A 24,583-nucleotide genomic window follows, 5' to 3' on the forward strand; every position below is an offset into this window, starting at 1 on the left:
AGTGATTTTGCAATAGGAGCCGTTTTAGGACAAAGGATTGAAAAACGATTTCAACCTATTTATTATGCTATTAAGACGTTACAAGGAGCACAAACGAATTATACAACTACTGAAAAAGAACTCCTTGCCATTGTCTTTGCTTTTGACAAATTTCGTTCATATCTCGTTCTAGCAAAAACGGTGGTCTATACCGATCATTCTGCTCTTAGATACCTATTTTCTAAACAAGATGCCAAACCAAGATTAATCCGTTGGATCTTACTCTTACAAGAGTTCGATATTGAAATCCGAGATAAAAAGGGAGCAGAAAATCTCGCCGCTGATCATCTTTCTCGTCTTGAAAATCCTGAATTAAAAGCTCTAAATGAATCGGCCATACAAGATAACTTTCCTGCTCTTAGATACCTATTTTCTATGGTTTGCAGACTATGCAAACTACTTAGTATGTGGATTCCTTGAAAAAGGGTTGTCGTACCAAAAACGAAAGAAATTCTTTAGTGATATAAAACACTATTTCTGGGAAGATCCACATTTGTTTAAAAGTTGTCCCGATGGAATAATACGCCGATGTGTATTCGGAGATGAAGCCAGTCAAATCTTAAACCATTGTCACACAGGACCAACAGGAGGGCATTATGGGCCTCAGCTCACAGCAAGAAAAGTTTACGATGCTGGATTCTATTGGCCTACAATTTTCAAAGACGCACACCTTCTTTGTAAATCCTGCGATACTTGTCAAAGGGCCGGAAAAATAAGTCAACGTGGTGAAATGCCACAAAATGTCATTCAAGTATGTGAAGTATTTTACATTTGGGGTATTGACTTTATGAGTCCATTTCCAAAATCTCATAATAATCTCTACATTCTCGTTGGCATTGATTATGTATCTAAATGGGCGGAAGCACAAGCTCTCCCAACTAACGATGCACGAGTTGTAGTCAACTTTTTAAAACGTCTTTTTACAAGGTTCGGAACACCGAAAGCTTTAATAAGTGATCGGGGTACTCATTTTTGTAATAATCAACTTGAGAAAGTTCTCAAAAGATATGGAGTAACTCATAAAATCTCAACCGCTTATCATCCACAACAAGTGGACAAGTTGAAAATACCAACCGAGCATTAAAACGTTTTCTAGAGAAAACTGTAGGATCAAATCCGAAGGAATGGTCCATGAAATTGGAGGATGCACTCTGGGCTTTTAGAACAGCCTACAAAACTCCAATTGGAACCACACCTTTTAGACTCGTTTATGGAAAAGCATGTCATCTTCCAGTAGAAATTGAGCATAAAACATTTTGGGCTTTGAAGACATGTAATCTTAATTTACATGAAGCTGGACGTCTACGGTTAAGTCAACTAAACGAATTAGAAGAATTAAGACATGAAGCATATGAAAATTCATTAATCTATAAGGAAAGAACGAAGAAATGGCATGATAGAAGAATCAGAAGTTCAAAAGAATTTAAAGAAGGAGACAGAGTTTTTCTTTTCAATTCACGATTCAAGCTATTTCCTAGAAAATTGAAATCAAGATGGTCTGGACCATTCATAGTCAAAAGAGTTTTCCCGTACGGAACAGTAGAATTAATGAATTCAAATGGGATTGAATTTAAGGTTAATGGTCACAGAGTTAAACATTACATAGATAATCCAATGGAAGTTGAAGATGAAGTTAATCACAATTTCGACACCACAGCTAACTAAGTGTGAGAAGGTTCGAATCTTTTTAGGGTAATAGTTATTTCTGTTAGAATTAGATATTCTGTTTTCGTGTAGTTTCCGAGAATGGAATCCGAATGGTCTTTCCCTAGCAGACCATAGAGAACTAGTCTTCTCCCCCCATTCTGAATTTTTATTTTTTTTAGGTTTTACGAGATGAAGAATTCCTTTGATCTGAACCATGGTCTAATGCTACACGCTATGATTACTAAACGTAATAATGACACACTTCTGAGTGAACTGGTATCATTCATAAGAGAAAAAATGGACGGAGTAAGAAAAGAACTCAGAAAAGATCATCATAAGATACATTTTGGTAAAGGAAAATCAAAATCCGTAACAAAAAGAAGAGCACGACACCTTGAAAGATGTTATAAATGCGGAAAATGGTCACACGAAGGTAAATGTTCAAATAACCAAACATATTCAAATACCGAATTTGTTACTCTATACAGAGATGGACTATCCATATGTTTAGAAGAAAAGATATTGAAGATTCGAGGTTATGCTTATGTAGCTATGGAGAACCAAATCACACGACTCTCATATGAGTCGGCTAAAGCAGGTCTCTGAGAATTCTTTCTCATAGGTAAGTATGTACAGTTTTTATTTATTTTTATTGCTTTTAACCTTTTGATAATAAACGCTGAATCGTTCGCTATAAAGTATTAAATTGGTATTCAATAAAATTAGGTATGCGTAACCGAAATTATTGATATCATACAAAAATTTATTACATCACTGCGAAATTTACCGTTTATTCTTTAAGGTATAAATATCTTTAATCTATCAACCCAAAATATTTCAGAAATTCGTCAGGAGTAAAACTAGGTAATATAGCCGAAATTACTTTACCGAAAAGAGGGGCGTATATTTTTGATAATATTTGATTGATTAAAGTGGGATAAAAGACCAAAAAGATTTTTAATTTTAATTTTTAATTTTTTTATTTTTTTAAAATTAATATATAAATATTAAATTATTAATGTAAACTTTTTAAAATCAATATATTTAAGTTTGTACATATTTAAAAAATTAATATTTTTAATATAAGTTTGTATGTATAAAAATAAAAATATAATATAAATTTGGTGTGAATTTTTAATTTTATGCATTTTAAATTTAAGTTTGGTGTGAATTTAAAAACAAAAATTTACTTTATTTCACTAAGTTAAAAATTTGATTTTTAAAATTCGTCGTGAGTTGAAAACTAGGTCGTTGAACCGAAATTGCTCTACCCAAGGGAGGGACGAGAACTTTTATTATCAATATTTTTAATCTTATTGAATTAAAGTATGCCAAAAACATTTAAAAAACCCAAAAATCTTTGCTTTTAAAACAACGCTTAAAAATGACAAATTTTAAAATTTTGTCGAGAGACGGACTAGGACAACGATCCGAAAAGACCTCGTCCTAGGTAACAAGGAAAACAAAATTTTTAAAATTTAATTAATTATTTGTTTTAATAAGTTAAAGGTTTTATATAAAAAAAAAGGGGGACCTCATGCGATCGCATGAGATTTACCCTGTAACCTTATGCGATCGCATGAGGCAGGATATCTGGGCAGAAACATAAAGGCACGAGCTCTCTGTTCTGCCTTCTCAAACACACATACATACGAACACATACACACATATCACCCTAAAATCACCAATTTTCACCCAAATTTCACCAAATTTCTCACAAAACTTCGCTACAATCATGCCTAGGTTCGAATTTTTCAACAAGAAGGTAAAAATTACATCCCTAAACTCTTAAAATTCTTAGTTTTTATGATAATTATCAATATTTTACCTAATTTGATTTTGTTAATTTCTAGTGTAATTAGAGTTAAATTGTTAGTATATTATGCATGTATAACCTAGATTGATGCTATTTAACATGATTTGAAGCCAAAAACTTCAAAAAATTTAGGAATCTAGGGTTTGTGTTCTTGAGTAATTTGGGGCTTTTTGATATAAACAGGTTATGGCCGATTTTTGTCATGAATTATTGCTAAATTAAGTAGTGTAACATGTTTAGGTAGCTAAATGATCCAAACTTTGATCCTAAACATGATTTTTGAGAATTAAAGTGGACTTTTTAGGTCTAAAATTCATGAACTTGATTAAATTGATGTAAATGCCATTTGAAACTTGTTTAATTACTAGTAATGGTTATTTTAACATGTTATTTGAGTAGAATGCTTATGAACTTTGTAAACATTTTCATATATGCTTATTTGAAAAAGTATAGAATTGTTAAAATTGTGAAAATGTGTATAAGTTTAATTTTGATTAAACATGTTATTGTAATTGTTTCAAGTTGTTATTTTGCTACCACTAATGCATATTTGGATGCACAAATTTTATGTTTAATGTGTTTTGCAGAGAAATACCGATACTGATGGTGCATCATCATCATCTAGACAACCTGCTCTAGAACCTGAACCAGAAATGCAATATGAACCGGAGCAACAACAGGAACAACAACAACAACCTGATCAACACGTACCTTATTATGATCCGCAACAAGAATATGTTGATGCCTATGTAGTATTTCCAATGCATCCAATAGTACAACACCCAACAATTCATGAAGAACAGTTGCATCCTAATCTGAGATTTGATCGAAGCTGGAAAGATTACCCAACATATCAAAGTAACAAATTCAAACTGGTACCAAAAAATGTAGAAGTGCCAAGGGTAATCGATTGGGAGCCTTTGGAAAGGGTCCAACTAGCTAACTGTGTTAGACTGCTACTGATCCAAAGGTATGGCAGCTCTTCTTTTCCCGATTGGGAACGTTTATTCACCATTCGTAGGCCTGTATATAAAGAATGGTGCGTTGAGCTTATGAGTACTATAGCGTTAAATGCGGATGTAGATAGGTTAAATGATAGAAGTTTTCTTAGATTTATACTTGGCCGTAGGATGTATAGGATGTCCATGCTGGACATGGCCAGGGATTTACAGATATATACGCCCGCTGAATTACTATTACCCGATTGTACAAACTTGATTTATCATGGTGAAAGGGTAGATAGGAATTTTGATGCTAACGCCGTATGGAGGCGTATGTCAGATTATAATGTTTTTGGGCGGGCAGGAATACACTCCTACTTACATATTAATAGAGCCGAGCTTCGTATAATTCATAGATTTCTGGCTAACTCGATTACACAGAGAGGTCACAACAAGGAGAAAATGACCTTACATGATTTATTTTACCTTAAGTGTATTCGAGACCCAAGAGGCTTTGTTAATATCCCTTACTGTGTTGGTTTTTATTTGTATAAGATGGTGGAAGGAATACAGGAAGGGGGAGTAATAGGAGGAGGTATTTTTGTTACTCTCATTGGAGAGTATTTGGGTGTAGATAGGGATCAAGGGGGTCCATTTTTGGTATGTAGGGAACAGGTTGAGCCTTTAGGATTGAGGGTCTATCAGGGTGCTAAGGTATTAAAGAGCAGACGCAACAAGGCAGTACCCTATGATGGTAATCATCCACAGGTAGAGAGAGGTTCAGATGAGGAAATAGAGGAAGCGGATGACATTAGGGATGTCATTAGGGAGGCTATGACTGACATCTACCAGCGTATAGATGAGGTAGAAATGACAAACGAGGATAGATTTAGTCGGTTAGAGCAGTGGCAAGCCCAGAATGAGTACGAGCATTCTAGGCAACGACAGCATGATAGATGGTACTATCATCAGCGTCAGATCATGAGTCGGCTATCACCTCAGGATCACTACGTACCGACCCGACCCGCTTACTATCCTCCACACCAGCCCGAGATGAGACCACCATTTACTCTCTACGACCCTAACCAGGCCTACCAGTACACCTATCACCAACCATGGAACCCGACCGACGACATGAACTGGAACCCCTATTCAGATTGATATAGTTCCCGTTGGTGATTTCTATGATTTTTTTTTATTATTATTTCTATTTATTTATGTTTAAACCTATGATATTGTGATACTTTTATTGTAATGTTTAATATTTTTATTATATTGTACTAATATTTCATATTTGATTTGAAAGTGGGATGTTAAGTCCCATTTTAAATTACCATGCATGTTATTATTTGTATGTATGTATATTGTCAATTGTACACAACAGGGTAAAACAGCGCATTTTCAAAGACTAGCATTAAGTTCAGCAAAAGCTACTAATTTTGATCACAAAACGAAAAACAAATGTGATGTAACAACAAGACGGAATGAACAAATGATGTGCACCATTTATCATTCAGCAAACAAACGCTAATATGTTTGGAAACTTTGGTAAAATTTAATCATTTTTCTACGCTAATCACCCTCAATAATTTAAATTGTTACTGATTTCTTGCAAATGAGGGCATTGCAAGATCTTAAGTGTGGGAATGGATTAAATTCTTTCGGATTTTTAAAATTTTAACTTATACACTTGGTTACCATTAAAAATACTAGTAATGCAGTAGTTGTATTAGAATCTAGTGCTCTCTGATAATAAAGAACAGCCCTAGTCTTATATACTGACTACCCAATTCTAGTAAAAAATTTTAAAATTTTCAAATAAAATTCAAAATCATGTTTATACATATTTATGAACGGTAAAACTAGGTGTTAACATCGAAATTATTGTTACCTCGGAAAGGACATAAATTGAGAAACAACCCAAAATGTTAGAATTCATTTAAAATGGAATAGAGGACAATAAAAAGGCAAAGAAAGGAAAATAAAAGCCAAGTGTGGGAAAATTTATCAAGTTATTTAAAACATATATCACATATTTTTTTACAAATAACTGAAGATACTTTTATTTTGGACAATTTTATCAGTTTTACCAAATTTCTTATAATATATTTGAAAGAAAGATGGATCTACACGATGAATCAATTCCATCATTAAAAGGAAGTAAAGTCTTCCGAAAAAGACACGCGCTTCTTGATTTAGGTCAGGAAGTTGTCGTCCATACCAGTTGTAGAGTCTACGAAAAACCTTGAAAAGTTTTCTCAAAAATCAGCTGGAAATCCACGGACCTCAGCATCAAACAGGGTCGCCAAGTGGTCAGACTTATCCTAACCATGAGAGTATCTGTCTCATAAAATGGGGAGGGCGCCGTGCAAATTAGCTTGATAAGACTAATGAATCAGACCCCCAGAAAGGATAATCTCCTTAAAGATTAAAAATCAGCTTTTAAGACTGATATTACTCAATCCTTGAGATTGACCTTAAAGATTGAGAATTCAAACTCATGGAATTCAATGATATCTAAACTCGAGCTTGAACGAGAAAATATTTTGATCAAATTACAAATAGATTTGTTTTCTGAAAACCCTATTTTCATTGCGTTCATTACCAATGAACGTAAAATCCTAGGAATTCACCTGGAATTCATTAGGTCACCTAAACTAAATCGGGTGTCAACCGTAAGAATGGTGGTTGCATAGCATGGTCGAAGACAGGACCTTGTGCCAGACCGAAAAACTATAGGGTGATCTTTACTATTGCTTCTACCAAGGATAGTAATTGCATCCGACACGTTATAGACCATAATCAAAAGCATGTCACGGGACATTGCCTTAACAGTTACTTGTTCAACGCTTTCCTTTACAACCAGACGGTAGTTTATCAAAAGGTAATATACGGAGCAAGTATACTGGACGTGTTGCTTTCCTAATACAAGATTAGCAAGTGGGTGACACAAAACCGCAAGTTTTGAGTTAAAATTTTCAAATCTGAAACCCACAAAAACAATTTTGCAAACACCGGTGAAGGGTTATTCCGAAAAACTTATCTAGGGTAAAAGCTAGATTGAATTTACAAAAGATCAAATGTTTTCATAAAGATCTAATTTCCTAAAGGATCTAAATTTTCATAGTCATGTGGGACTGTAAACCACAACGTTACTATCATTGTTTATACCGTCGTATAGAAATCACTTATGTACAAAGTGTGAAGAATAAAGAAGTGATTCTAGTATTTTTATTTCAAGACTATATTGCTTGAGGACAAGCAACGCTCAAGTGTGGGAATATTTGATGTTAAAGCGAAGGGGTACAAAATAGTTATATTTTTACTACAAAATACTATTAAATACGATACAATTTTACACAAGTTATTTATTTATTTATAGAGTGGATATACCTAAACCTTGCTACAACACTTATAGGCAGTGTACCTAATCGTACAGTAGTGTAGTTTTTAGTAAGTCCGGTTCGTTTCACAGGGATCTTAGCCAAGTTTAACGCTATATTTTTAAAAACTATATTTTTAAAAATATAAATATATATATAAGTAGTATTATTATTATAAAAAGGGGGTTTTTACCGTTTAATGACCGGTTTGTCGATTTTAAAACTTAAGTCGCAGTTAAAACCTAATGTAAAATATTAAAAATAAATATAACTTAATTTTAAGCGTAAAGTAAATAACGATAATGAAATTGCGATAAATAAAAATGTGATAAATAAAATGACGATAAATAAAATTGTGATAATTATAAAGTACGATAATTAAAAGTGCATTTAAATAAAATGACAGTAAATAAAAGTGCGATAATTAAAAGTGCAATTAAATATGAAATAAAGGAATTATGCTTATTTAAACTTTCGTAATCATGATGTTTGACGTGTTGATTTTAGTTTATTACCATGGGTTAATTGTCCTTTGTCCTGAATTATTCAATATGTCCGTTTGGTTTTTGTCCATAACAGTCCATCAGTCATAAATATAAAGTGCGAGTGTCCTCGTCAAATTATCCTTATATCCGAAGTCAAATATTCCAACTAATTGGGGACTTAAACTATAATTACACCAATTTTCCTTGTATATAATTCACCCATGTTTTAATAAGTCCATAGACTATTAATCCATTCCCGTGTCCGGTTAAATGAACGATTATTAGTACTTATAAATATCCCGCCCATCGTGTCCGATCGAGTGTATATGGTTATTTATAGGTACGTCCAATTGTAAATCTTTATATTAAATTTACAAACTATCATTTAATTAAACAAATATAAAGCCCATTAATAACCCATAGTCTAATTTCCACAAGTGTCGTTCTTTTGTCCAAACCCCAATTATGGTACAAAGCCCAATTACCCTGTCTTTAGTATTTAGCCCAACATCACGATTACTTCAGCTTAAATAATCATAATAATAACTTAGCTACAAGACATTAATTTAAAAAGGTTAAACATAACTTACAATGATTAATAATAGCGTAGCGTTACACGAACAGAATTTCGACTTACACCCTTACAACATTTGCTAACATACCCTTATTATTATTAAAATTAAAATTAAAATTAAAATTAAAATTATAATATATATATATATATATATATATATATATATATATATATATATATATATATATATATATATATATATATATATATATATATAAATACGTTGAGAGATGAAGAAAGAAAAAGATGTGTTTAGAGTTCGAGCAAAGCCTGCCTTTTATAGGAATGTGGCCAGAAAAAGTAGGCCATGCGATCGCATGGCCTGGGAGTGTTAATCCCATGCGATCGCATGGAAGGTAAATCCAGCTCACATTGATTTGTTTCCTAGCTTGCCGACGGTTTTATATAATAATATAATATATATATAATTTTAAGAATTAATTATATATTATATTATATTCATGTGCATAGTTCACTTGTAATTTTTAGTCCGTTGCATCGAGGGTTGAGAGTTGACTCTGGTCCCGGTTCCGGATTTTCGAACGTCCTTTCGTACAATTTAATATCTTGTATTTTGCGTTTTGCGGCTTGTACTCTTGTAATTTTGAGACGTTTCTCACCAATAATTTGAACCACTTTGATTGTACTTTGTACTTTTTAGCTTTTTGGTCGTTTGCATCTTCAAATCATTGAATCTGTCTTTTGTCTTCACCTTTTATTATTTAAACGGATATCACTTGTAAATAGAACAATTGCAACTAAAAGCTTGTCTTTCTTGTGGGATAATACTATGAAATATATGTTCGTTTTTAGCATTATCAGTAATCAATTTTGGTATTGGGTTAAGGGGTTAACCTTGGACGTTTATATATTGTTTTATATATTATCGTATTGTTGTGATGTAGCTAACTCTCTGGGTGTAACTTATTGGCGTTGTTCACATCGTGGTTGGTGAACTTATATTTGTTTTTATTTTAGCTTGTTGCTTAGTGATCGTACGGTATGCTTAGTCTAGCTTGCCTTTATGCTTGGATGCTCCGGTATGCGTTATTTGATTACTGGTGTGGCGCATCCATTTTATGCATATATATGTATGTAGTATATTCTCACTCACTAAGCGTTAGCTTACCCTCTCGTTGTTTACATTTTTATAGATTGACTTGGAGGCGGTGGCTCGGGTAATCGTGGGAACTAGTGGACTTGCGTAGTTTGCTTTAAAGGACGTGCTTTTGGATTGATTAGGATTGGGTAGCGTATCCCCAATCGCCATGCTCGTTTTTGTCGGAAATTTAAATAATCGGGTTGTGTTTGCCCGTTCGAATATTTAAACTATGTATTAAATGTTTTAAAAGTTTATTGAACTTATTATTGTGTTCAAGATGTTTTCAGAAACATAATTGGGACCTAAATATTGATGTATTAAAGAAAATGTTTTACGGGCCGGTTTAAATACGGGTCGGGTTGTTTCAGTGTAGTGTAAATAACTTAGATGTTGGATATTGACAGGTTAAGAAAATTAACATTGTACATTAAATGATTTCATACATTGTACTTATCTTATGCTTCATCAATAAACGATGATTTTGAAACTTGAAACCTGTTATGTGTCGTATATGATTTTACCTTTCTAAAACATGTTATGAAATAACTATTTTCATTATTTTAAACTTTTAAACAAAATGATTCCTAAATATATTTAACTTTGAAAAATAAATTATAATATTTATTTGATTTAGTTTCAATCATACTAAAACATTTTCAGTTTAAAAAGAACTGTAGTATTAAACGTTTTATAAGATAATCTATTTATAAATTTTGATGGATTTAATTAAAATCTATATTATAAATTACAAGTATATATATATATATATATATATATATATATATATATATATATATATATATATATATATATATATATATATATATATATATATATATAGAATTTTAAAATGTGAATGAGATACGACATAATATTTTTCTCTTATTTAAATGATGAATGTTAAAATATAATTACTTATGAAAAACTAAACGAATATTTAGAAATTATATTTCGAAATGAATATATATTTTTCAAGGTAATAAGATATAGTAATCACATAAGTTATAAAACGCTTTGTCTTAAAATAATATACTTTGATAAACAACGAAATATTGATTTATAGAAGCAAATGACCACAATACTCAAACGAAGAGATTATACTTTGGGTAATATAGTCTATCGATGATTAAGTCTAATTATCGTTAAAAGTACACATCGCGTAACGTAAAGTGTTAGTTTTCTCAGCATACGAGTTAACGTTCGAGAAACCGGAACCGGGACTTAAGTCGAATGTCAACGTACGAGTTATTGGAACTAAAATTTCAAGTTAACTGTATACGTAAATATAATATAATATATAATTAATTATATAAATTTAATATATATATAATTATATTAATAAACGAATGTCGACAGCCCAAAAGAAGTGGATGCTAGCTGGACAGAGGGGCTATGCGATCGCATGGCTGTGCCCCTATATTCCCATGCGATCGCATGGCAGTGGGGGACAGGTTCATTCTATAAAGCTCGCAGTTTATCAGACGAATTCATTCATCTTTCTCTCAATCTTTCGCACTCTCTTTACATTTATATATTTATACTAATTAATATTATTATTATTATTATTAAGATTATTATTATTATTAGTCGTATTATGATTATTAGTAATATTATTAGTATTATACATAAAATACTACGACGAGGTTATGAGCGAGTTATCTCAAAGACAGGTTTTTAGAGCGGGATAGAGCTAAGGAAATTATGAGTTAAAGCTATGGAGGTTATGGGTAATGTTCGGGGGTATGCTCGTAAGGTCAAACTAGTGTTTATCATCTCCGTTGCGTCTACGTACTTTCCTGCAATATTGAATCACAATATTGATACGTGAGCGCTCATAACTTAACTTTTATATATTAATAGTATATCCCTGACTAGTGCTCGAGTATATAGGATTATGCATGCTTGTACGCTTAATTTTGTCGTTAGATAGTTTATGATGAATCATGAATTTAATACATATGCCACTAGGATAAGGTATATGATATGCATGTCGTTGGAAAGCTGACGAAAAATCTATAACTTTTCATTTAGATATCGAATGGTTTCGATGAATAGATTAGAAGTTATAGCCAAATGAATTTTAGTATTATTGTTAAAATGATTATTATTACTATCGTCGTTATCGTCGTTATTATTATTATTATTATTATTATTATTATTATTATTATTATTATTATTATTATTATTATTATTATTATTATTATTATTATTATTATTATTATTATTATTATTATTATTATTATTATTATTATTATTATTATTATTATGATCATCATTATTAATATAAGTATTATTATTAAAAATCGTTATTGCTATTATTATTATTATTGCTAATATCATTAAAAATTATTATTAATATTATTATTATTATTATTAATATTATTAATATTATTATTATTATTATTATAATTATTAGTATTATCATTAATATTATTATAATACTTATTAGTATCATTATCATCAAAACTAATATTAGTATCATCTAATTATCATGATTGCTATTACTATCATTATTATGAATGCGATATAAAAGAGTACTAAAAGCTATTAAACGAATCAATTAGGAAATAATGAGTATAAGTATCATGATGAAATAAATATTGTAAATTATTGAGTTAGATAAAAATATCGTTTTCATTTCTATCATTATTATTATTATGAAAAGTAATGTTAATATTAAAACTATCATTTTTATTAAAATTATCATTTTTAATAGAAATATCATTGTTATCATAAAATATCATTATTATTATCATTTTAGTATTATTATTATTTAAAATTATCATTTTGAATAGAATTATTATTTTTATATAAAATATTACAGTAATATTAAAAAGTATTGTTATTATTAAGATTATCATGATTAGAATTATCATTTCATTATAATCATTAGTAAATATAAATATTGTTATTATTATTAGTAGAATAATAATAATTATTATTATTACAAAATAATATAATTTTTACTTATTATTATTATTATCAATATTATTTTATCAAATAAATATATAATACAAAGATATCTTTACCACATGTAACATAATTTCATCAATAATACATACTATTATATTTTTATAATGTTATTGAATTTTATAAATTATATTACTTAAGATATATAAAAGTATATTTTTATCGTATATAAAATTTATTATAAAATTTAATATAAATTTTATTTATTAATAAATGACGTATATTATTTACTCTAATAAATCCTCATAAATATATTTAAAATGACTATTTAGGTTATATAATAAACATTTATAGATTTTTGAAGACATTTTAGAGTCAAATTGACTTTTGTTGACTTTGCATGATAAACTCGAGCATTAGGATTGTGATACACTACGATTTGACCTAAATTGTTAGATAGATATTGACCAACATATAAATATATATAATTAATATAGGTTCGTGAATCCAAGGCCAACCTTGCACTTGTTCAGTGCCGTCATATGCATTATTGCTACGAAATACAGTTTTGTGAGTTTCATTACTCCCTTTTTAAATGCTTTTGCAATATATATTTTTGGGACTGAGAATACATGCGCTGCTTTTATAAATGTTTTACGAAATAGACACAAGTAATCGAAACTACATTCTATGGTTGGATTATCAAAATTGAATATCACCCTTTTAGCTTGGTAGCCTAAGAATTAGGGAACAGACCCCGTAATTGACGCGAATCCTGAAGATAGATCTATGGGCCTAACAAACCCCATCCAGGTTATGGATGCTTTAGTACTTCGATTTTATATACAGATGAGTGTACCTGTATATTTGGGGATATTCTATATGCATATGTTAATGTTGGTTACTAGGTGTTCACCATATGAATGAATTTTTATACAGATGAGTGTTCCTGTATTATAATTTTTGCAGATGAGTGTTCCTGCAGTTAACTATGAAAAATTAAATCTTGTGGTCTATTAAAATGATGGAAATGATTGATTGCGATAAACTAATGAACTCACCAACCTTTTGGTTGACACTTGTAAGCATGTTTATTCTCAGGTATTAAAGAAATCTTCCGCTGTGCATTTGCTCATTTTAAAGATAATACTTGAAGTCATTCATGGCATATTTCAAAAGACGTTGCATTCAAGTCGTTGAGTTCAATAAAAATTATTATTAAGTAAATGACAGATTAGGTCATTTATAGTTTGGATATTATGAAATGATATGCATGTCTGTCAATTTTCGATGAAATGAAAGTTTGTCTTTTAAAAACGAATGCAATGTTTGTAAAATGTATCATATAGAGGTTAAATACCTCGCAATGTAATCAACTATTGTAATTCGTTTATAATCGATATGAACAGGTTGTTAAAGAAATCTTATAATGATTTGTAATCGGGTGTGTATATTTGCTGTTCTATATAAAAATAACCATTGATCACGATCCTAGTAACTAGTAAGTATTGCGAGAATGAAGTAAGTTGTAATACAATTTAATTTAGTCTCCCATCAGTTTGATTGACAAGAAATTACGATCTAACTGACACAAAACATGGACCATTTGTCAAAGGGCTTTTAGCTTAGCAGTATCGAGATAACTCATCAACCTTAAGATTATAAGTTCAAATCTTATGATGGACTATTTGTAATCGGGTGTGTATATTTATCGTACTATAGAAAAAGTTTAACATTTGATCACGATGCTAGTAACTAGTAAGTATTGCAGAAATGAATATATATTATTTTATTTTACATTTTTGTCGAAAATATATAATAATATGTCATTGGTCTTTAATGTTTGCTTAAAATTTTAGAAATGGACCTAAAGTGTTTTTTTATGTGGATTACCATAATATTTGTAAATATTGCTTCATTGGTCCGTGAATGTAACATACGTTATTTTATATCATTATGTGCATCTCACGTGATGCAGGCGAACGATGGAGAAAGAATGTTTGTTAGAATCAATGATGCAACATTTTTAAACTCTAGGGTCATTCTGTTTAAAAAAAATACTTTAAATCCATCCATTAAACTTTAAACAAAACATTAAGGATCACTGGCGTAATTTCGTCCCTAAATCAGTTCAGAATTTAAGGATATTAAATAATAAATTGGTGAGGGGATGTAATTAGATGCTTGTTTGTGTGCTAGTTTTCTTTTTGGGCTAAATTTGATGGTTTAATCTTTTAGTAAAAAATTAATTTAAACTAGAAAAAATTTGATTGCGCGTTGTTGTGATTTTTTTAGATATATGTTCTTTGGTACCTAATATATCTAATGGTCTACGCGTTGCGGTGGAACATTTGAATGTCGTTTATGAAACTAATGTTGTGTGAGAACTGAGAAAAAAATGCGTAAAAAGGGTTAGAAGGATTGAAACTCCGATTTTTTCTTTTACAAACTCATGAACCTACCACTTGTTCTAGCTATATACTTGATATAATTGATTTTGGTTATATATATATATATATATATATATATATATATATATATATATATATATATATATATATATATATATATATATAATTAATAAAAAATGTTTTACTTTTTTAATAAAACCTCGTTTCGAATATAACTAGCTCCATTTTGTTCGCAAAATTATTTCGAGTTTAACGCTGATGACGGAGAAATTTTTTCACGGCAAAAAAAGATAAATCCCGTTAAAATATTTGGTGGGTTTTGTTTAATATTTTTTTATATTAAATATAAAAGTTAGCTTTTACACCCTTTAAGTTATAATACATATACCTTAAATAGATGAAAAGTTATGTTTTGCACCCTTAGAAGTTACATGTAACACCCTCCAAGTGTATGTAAATTGACCCTTTGTATCCTTGCTTAGGGTGTCGTTTCATGGATGTCAAACGATCAAAATATGTTCTTCTTTTAGTATGTATGTATAACTAGTTTATAACCCGCGATTTCGCGGGATTTTGAAATAAGAGTTAAAAAAGATTAGTCGTGTAGAAGAATTGTACACATAATCGTGTAAAACCTAAAGCAAAATCTAACTTGAAAGTTAGTAGTACTATGATTTTGAATCATGAATAAACCAAAAGCGTAGACTCCAAATTTGGATTTGGCAAACTAAACCCAATCTTATAAAGTAACAACATTCTACCCTATGATAGCTTTCACATTTTTAATAGGACACAGAGCATGAAAAAAAAGCGAGTTAAACCACTGATGCAAAAAAATCGCCGTTTAAAAAAAACATGTATAAAATGTGTAGAAACAAATCATTATTACAAATACTTTACAGACTACAATACATGAACAACACAGCAAAGAAGTGTCTTTTTAACTAAATTTGGTAGGCTCAACAACAAAAGCATCAATCTAAATAGGAAGAAACATCATTAAATATACATTCAAATATATAGACATAGATACACGAATTGACAAAGTGAAAGCTGAACAAAAATAGTACTTTAGGAGGCATAATTGTTACTATTAGCACATATTCAGATATAAATAAATGAAAATTAGGGGTTTAGGAAGATAAAGAGAGAAATGAGTACTCCATAGTGCTGACCTTCATCCGTACTGACCTTCATTCGTGCTAACCTTCATCTGTGTATTTTCGGATTATTCGTACATATTATGCATCCGTGTATTCTATCCTCCGTAAATGTCAAGTAGGTACTCAAATCTTCAAGGCATCTAGCTGCAAATCATCAAGTTTGTAATTTCATCTATTGTAGGTAACAAAAATATTGCTCCTAATTATTTTATAAACTAATGGATTAGTAGTGTAAAATTTGAGTTGGTTTTAAAATGATGATGAGCCGAATTAGTTTATCCAAACATTTCAATATGATTTGTGTGATTTCAAACTAAGATTATCAAGCAATGACAGTGAGCTTACCGAGCGCTCATAAGCATGTACACGACCAGCTAACAAAACATCAACTTTGAACCATGTGAGTGCATTCAGGTTATCTTCATTAAGACTCATAGTCATGACTCGAGCATTACTCTCATGGATTCACCTTCCACATGGTGATAGTTGTAACTGTTATTCTATGTGAGTGCATCTGGGTTCAAGTCTTCTTTCGCCATCTCTGTTACAAAGTCCGAATCAATCTGCAAGAGCCAAATTGGATCATCGTATAATGAAGTAAAAATTGGATAATGTATAGATCCATGCTGGTAGATGTAATCTACCAACCACAATTGACACCTTCATTCAATTATGATGGTTCAATCCATATTCATAATTATAGTTATAATGAATTTTAATAATATTGATATAAGGAAGCCCACCTCAAACATTGCAAGCCACCTACATAATATGAAAGCCAAGAGAAAAATACACAACATAAATTCACTAGGCTTTTATGGCATGTAACTAACCATTTATTATACTGTCATTTTAAGAAGTTAATAGTACCTTAGAATCACGACTATGAGATGTAGTTCAAGCCAAAGTTGCACCACTAATGTTAAGAACAACTCTCGTTCATCTAGCATTTGTCAATGGTTTTATATCTTCTTTAGGAGCAAGTTTCGCAACTCCGCATTAGATTCGGATTTCTGGTCGTCTCCACCTTGAGTAGTTGCTGATGATGCCGGTGTGTTGGTGATAGACCAACCTCAAGCTCTAACTGTTCTGGGAACTGCTAAAGTGTTTTTCCGTTACATGCTCAACTTTTCCATGTCTATGATCATCACTTTCTTGCCCTATACTGGCTATACAATTGTACCAATATGAATTGTCAAAAAAGATGTTTGAAATATTAATATTAAAAAAAATGAAAAGAAAAACAAAAAGTAAATGCTCATACCTTGCTCCGCTGAATTTGTATGTCCATCAGGTCCCTTTCTTAGCCACATCAGCCTCAAGGTGTCTATCATCAAAAAAATCCACATACGCTACCCTATTAACAAATTAATCATAATTAATAAGTGTTCAAAGATCAAACAAATGTGCAGACTTCACGATTACAATATTCAACCAAGAAACCATTTTTTACAATTTGCCTCTCACTAAACCAAGGAGTCCAACAATACACAATCTAGAAACTAAACTTTATAAAAGAGATTGAGAGAGATTACCCTTTTTTTCGTAAACTTGTCCAACAATATTCGAACAGCTACAATGCCACCAACATCACTGAAGAAACCTTTTAAACCTTTGTAAGTTGTCTGAAAATTATGAATTACTTAGTTAACTGTTAACATCTAATAATTCGAATCAGTTATGCTTTAGGAGGAGAGAATATAAAGCATAAGAAAAAAACTAATTTACCATCAGATTAAGATTTGATACAAAAGCAGTGCATTTATCAATGATAGCCATGTCTTTTGGAGCAATAGTGGCATCCACTTTATTTGGTTTAACTGAAGTCTTAATACAAGGAGGCTTCATCATTTTGATTCCCGGTGGCATCTTTTTGCCGCTTAGTTGGTGAGTCTTCATTAGGTGCATTTGAAGCAGGCTTTCTTTTTACACCTTTATTTTTCTTAGTAAAATCACCCTTTTGGATCTGTTGATGAAGCAACAGTTTGTTCTCTTGTTGTAACCTAAATAACTGCAGCACCGGTAGCCAAAGTTGCGAAACTTGCTCCTAAACAAGACTATGGTATGTCGTTCCAGCCAAAGTTTTCCTATACTTTTTGGTTTCTCTTCGATCGATCTGCAAAATATTATGTAAAATTCATTAGGAATAGAAACCCAATATTTCTAAAGTTACAATTTTCCTCGACATTTAAACTATGATAGGAAAACACTGTAACATGTTAGTATGCACAACACACTTTATAAAGCAAATGGTGAATGTATTTAGGAATTAAAGAAATTATTTGATTGATTCATATCATGGTATGTTGTAGTACCTTAACAGATGTGAAACTGACCACTAATGCATTAAAGTATAATTGGAACTTCCCACCCATCTGCAAAAAACACTGTATTGATTGTATGCAGCAGTATGTGTATCAAGTTTACAGCTTATATATAATCTGAAACACGCATTTACAATTTCACCTTAACAAACCATGTATATAATTCTCTATATATAATCTGAAAGTCATATAAAATCATCGAACAGATAAGAACATATTCCATTCATGTTCATCTAAATTAAAGAACATACAATATTATTTTATTCTTCAAATGACAAATTATATGTATATGTATTAACATAGTTGTTATGAACATAAATTATGAAGAAAAGTATTCATGCTTACATACTGACATTGATTTTTTTTTTTTTTTTTTACTAATAACGTATGATAAAATTAAACAATTGAAGAAATCGTGAATAAGGATAGAGATTCGACTAACCCTGCTATCGCATGCAGACCGTAGTTGCATCTGATCGAATTCATCTCAGTACGTGAACACTTTTTCCAAACACTAGTTGTTGTTGATAAGAAATCGTGAAGAAGGATAGAAATTCGATTAACCATGGGATCGACTGCGAACCCTGATTTCATCTGATTGAATTACTCCCTATGCGTGAATCAATCTCGACTGGGAACCCTAATTGCTTTTGAAATTGAATATTGGAATTGAATGTACTCAGCCCCCGTATTTCCTTTTTAGCAGTAGAAGGGTGTAGTAATTGATGTTTCATGTCGTCTTCAACATCTGGGTAGATCGAATTGTTGAACGGATTACGTTAAAGACATAGAAGAACCCTGATTTGATATTGTAACGCTCCCTCTCTCAGGGTGTCTGCTAATTCAATTATCACGGGTATGCGTTTTGTGAGGTGCAGGGGCACTATAGTCACTCAACAACTGACAGTGAGGAGAGAGACAATTGTCAAGTAATCTAATGGCTATTATGGAAAGACAATTATCGAGTGATCAAGTAATCTAATGACTGTTATGCAAAGATGTTTTCTAATTTAATGGTCATTTTTTCTCCATTTTAAATTTTTGAATGAATATTAGCTAAATTTGATTTTGTTATTATATAAATTTTGTTATTATATATAATATAGAAATATAGATATAGATATAGATATAGATATAGATATAGATATAGATAGAATATAGATAGATAAATTAGATTACTGGTTGGACTTGAAAGAAAGACCAAAACAAAATCAAAACATATATAGGCTGAAGTACATATATTTTTTTCCAAAATTGAAAAGCAATAAGAGCAAATTCAAATAACTAGTTGTCACACCCACAAAATTAGGATACTATTTTTCCACCTAGGCATATTATAATTATTCACGATTTGCACACACTTTACCCACACTATTTTCACACACTTTGGGTTTTTTAAGTAAAAAAAAAAAAAGGGTATCTCCACACTCACACCTTCTCAGTTGTCTCCCATACCCTCACCCATACCTTCTACCTCACCTACTTTCTTCAATCAAACCTTTTCTACTCCTAATATCTTCTTTCCCTACCTTCTTCTCTATGAAATGTTCCACACTGCTTCTCGGTTATTAGGTTGTGCAAAATGGTGTGTTGCATTCATCTTTCAAAGGGGTTTGCTTCTATCAAATCTACTGGTTTAGAGGAAAAGGTCAGCAACAAACAATTATCGACCATACATCATTATTGGATTTTATGCTAGGTATTTTACTTATTTAAATCTACTGTTAAGAAAAAATAGGCCCAAATTTAGAAGTTCAAGGTTTGGGCGAGTGTTAGTTTTTGAGAAAGGGTGTTTATAAGTAACCAATCAACTGATTTTCCTATTGTTGGTAGAAATTACCGTATTAAAGGAACTACCAACAATTATTAGAATTTTTTGGCGGGAACGTATGAATCCCAACTCCTATTATCGTACCAGTATGGTCAAATGTTTGTTTTATGAATTCGGTATACCCGCTACTCCCAAATGCGGGATGGGAAAAAAGTTGGCGGTGCCACTACTCCCAAATGCGGAACCCTTTGTCTCCATGTGACCCCCTGCATGTTTACTGTGCATCAGAAAATGTGGGAGGGGTACCGCTACTCCCAAATGCGGAACCCTCTAAATATTGCAACCCAAGTATTCACATGCATGGCGTCAGTTTGAATATGATCCATGACGTCAGTTTGAATGCATTGCTCACATGCATACAATACATAGATTGATCACTGTATTGTAACATCATTATTGTATGTACGTGATAATTTTTTGCCCATAAATTTAGTCGAAAACACTTGCATTCACTTGCCCATAAATATAGTCGAAAACACTTGCTTTTTCCTGACACGTATTGATTATTAGGGTTAGGGTTAGAGGGTTCTGCATTTGGGAGTAGCGGTACCCTCCCACATTTACTGAAGCAACGTAAACATGCAGGGGGTCACATGGAGACAAGGGGTTCTGCATTTGGGAGTAGCGGCACCCCAACTTTTTCCCCATCCCGCATTTGGGAGTAGCGGGTATACCGGTTTTATAAAACAAATATTTGACCATACGGGTACGATAATAGGAGTTGGGATTCATACGTTCCCGCCAAAAAATTCCAATTATTAAGGGTTTGCTGTTTTTCTTATTTTGTAATTTGTAAATGCAAAATTGGAATTGATAATAGTAAAACTTTAAAGTTAATGTATTTTAGCGACCATGTTTATCAAGGTTGTTGTCAAATTGTTTTTGAATGATGAATCTTTCTTTTTTCTTCTAATTGTTTATAGATTGGACAAAGACTTGGGAGCACCGTTTGGAGGCTTTTTAACAGGTTCATAAATCTGTCAAGGTTTTGGATTTATGATTCTTTCTTTGTTTGATTTATGATTCTTTTTTTTTTTACAGATCTTAATTACCCATAGCGAGATACGTTTACGAATGATTCATGTCGATTTTTTTCAGGAATTGTATGCCAGTGACTAACTATGGAAATGGAAGGTATGCTACAGCCTTGCCGACCGGTTTGTGGCAAAAGTAGGCTGCTGCATACATAGTCCCTTTTTGGCTGAACATTTTTATTTGTAACAGTATTATTTATCAACGCGAAGGAAGGATTACTATGTTTTAAATATGTATATCCCTTATATGTACATCAACATATATATGTGTGTATGTACTTCTTTGTTGATGTAATTTTTGTGTGTTGTAAATTAGCTACTTATAAATCCAAATTTCATTGAATTAATCATTTTTTTTTTTTTCTTTCCAGAAACGTTACTTATATCAATCCAGCTCCTCATAAACATATTCACGAACCTCCAACAGGCGTAACCATGCCAAAGAAGGTGATAGGCGTAACCATGCCAAAGAAGGTGATATTTTTTACTTTTTCCTTTTTTTAATCTTTTATTTGTGTGTGTGTTGTGTTAATGATATACAATGCTATTGACTTGTACGGATAAATGTTTATGACTGCATATTTTGAAACCTATTGATATAAAGCCTCTTCCTATTTTATGGCACGAAGACAATACTGGCCGTCGCCCACAAAACAGTTATAATAATAGGTACACTTGAACCTTTTAGTTACTTGAACCTTTTAGTTACTTGAACCTTTTAGTTGACATTTTATGCATTGAATGATATTATGTTTATTTTTTGGCTAATCTTTTAGTTTACCACTGTTTGTGAACAATAAGTACTATACTGACCCACTGATAAATAACAGATTTGAGTTACAATTTTGCCATTTTTTTTTTTGTGTGTGTGTGTTTTAAATCCATCATGTCGATCTCTTTCAGGCCACAAGTACCCGGAGCAATACACGGAAACGTATTAGGAGAAGCTGCTCACCGTTTTTTAAATAACTCACTGAATATCAGATCCAGTAGTAATTCACATGGGTTTTATGACCAATCAAAGTACAGAAATGGGCCAAGTAAACGGGTTTAAGTTGCCGCCTGGCCTATGGCAATTTTAGTGGATTTAGTAACGGGTCAAAATGATTTATATCAAAAAAAATTTAGTGCAGAGTGCCTTTGGGTAGACTAGCAAGTACCTTTTTGTCTTTTTGTTAAAAAAAATTCATTATAGTCACTTGGTACGTCTACTATGTACACAAAAGCATAATGTCACACTAATTATCTAATTGTTGCGAACTATCTTGCAGGTTGTATGCATTGAAAACGGACTTTGGGCAATGTTTGTCCCTTTTGGCTTATTTTTCCCATTTCACCCGTTTGAAATAGAACATTACTCAAGTTGATCCGTTCATAAGCAAATGGGTTGGAATTGCACCTCTATTTAATCTTATGGTGTTTTTATGTCTGAGTATCTTGCAAATGAATAACTAATAATTGTCTCATATTTGTTTTCCTTTAATAGTTTCTTTGAAAGCATATCGCATCAAGGTTTGTTCTGTTTTTGGAAGAGTTGGTGTCACCCTTATTTAACAGTGATATAGATATTGAATTGGCCTGAGGTTATCAGGACCCTTAAAATCCCATTGGTTGTCTCAAACAACAGGTTATCAAGAGGTAAATGAAGAGATCAATAAAGCTATCAAGTGCGAATCAAAGGATATGGCGAAAAAAGTTGACGGTGAGAACGGAAGTTTAAGTAAAAGTGTAGATAATGTAGAGAAAGAAACGGTGGGTTACCATTTAGTCAGGTGAGATTCTTTTATGTTGCTGCAATTCGTGAAGGTCATTTTGAGCGAGCAAGTTTATATAATTAAAGGTTTAATTTGTAAAATATTTTTTACCACGTATATGTTTTTTTATGCAGAATTGTATCGTTGATCAACCGGAAGGACCACTCGAGATATAATGGAGGAAGGATGACAACCATGTGTACATGACGAGCCCGACTGAAGTAGTATTTTATGGATCTACCCAGGTCTAGAATTTTTAACATTTACAAAATGATTTATATAATTATTCCATATGATTGTATGTAGTTAAAATGTCAGATTTGTACGTCAAAAAATGACTATCGGTTGCATAGGATATAATTGTTTATTGTTGTAGTTTGTATGCTCCAAAAATCGGCAGGTAAAATGTGCCGTGCAAATTGCTAGCTAGCGTTAAAATCGCATAAACCTTAGCGCAGCAACGCGCGAACCCTCAATTCTTGTTTTAAACATTGATTAAATATATAAAAAATAGTTATTAAATGAATTTAAATTTTGTTTTAAGTTCCATTGATGGTCTCCTCACGGAAATAAGTGCAGGGCATCCGTCATAAACTTTTCGAATTTTACATGTAAATACATAGACCGTCCATATAATTTTTTTTAATGAACGTGACTATTAATACAATACAAATGGATTCGTCTCAGGCCCATGTAAGAATTGCACGAGTTCAACGGGCACTTTACGCACCAGAAACTATTATAAGAGTAGGAACTCAACCAAAGAAAATGAAATGATACCGTTATTGTATGTAAACAATAGAGACCATCCCAGTAATTTGCCTTAACTACGAAACAAGATTTTCATTTTTATTCATTTGTACTAAGCCTATCCAAATTACAATTATTCTATTCTTATTTCTAATTAATTATTTTTTATTATTTGTTTGTAGTTAATTAAAATTTGTGTTTTACTATTAAAAGAGTCAAAAAAATGTTTAATAGTAAAACATGTTTTCTGTGTTAATTTATAAATTAAATAGAAGATGTGACAAAATGAGATGAGGAAAGGAGAATGATAACGTGATCGTTAATACTATATTTAATTTTATTATATCTAATCTAAGTTAATAAAATAAATTCAGATGAAGTTATTGTAAATTATATATAAATAAATATATTCTTTTTTA

Source organism: Rutidosis leptorrhynchoides, chromosome 8, assembly GCF_046630445.1.
Source record: "Rutidosis leptorrhynchoides isolate AG116_Rl617_1_P2 chromosome 8, CSIRO_AGI_Rlap_v1, whole genome shotgun sequence".
NCBI lineage: Eukaryota > Viridiplantae > Streptophyta > Magnoliopsida > Asterales > Asteraceae > Rutidosis > Rutidosis leptorrhynchoides.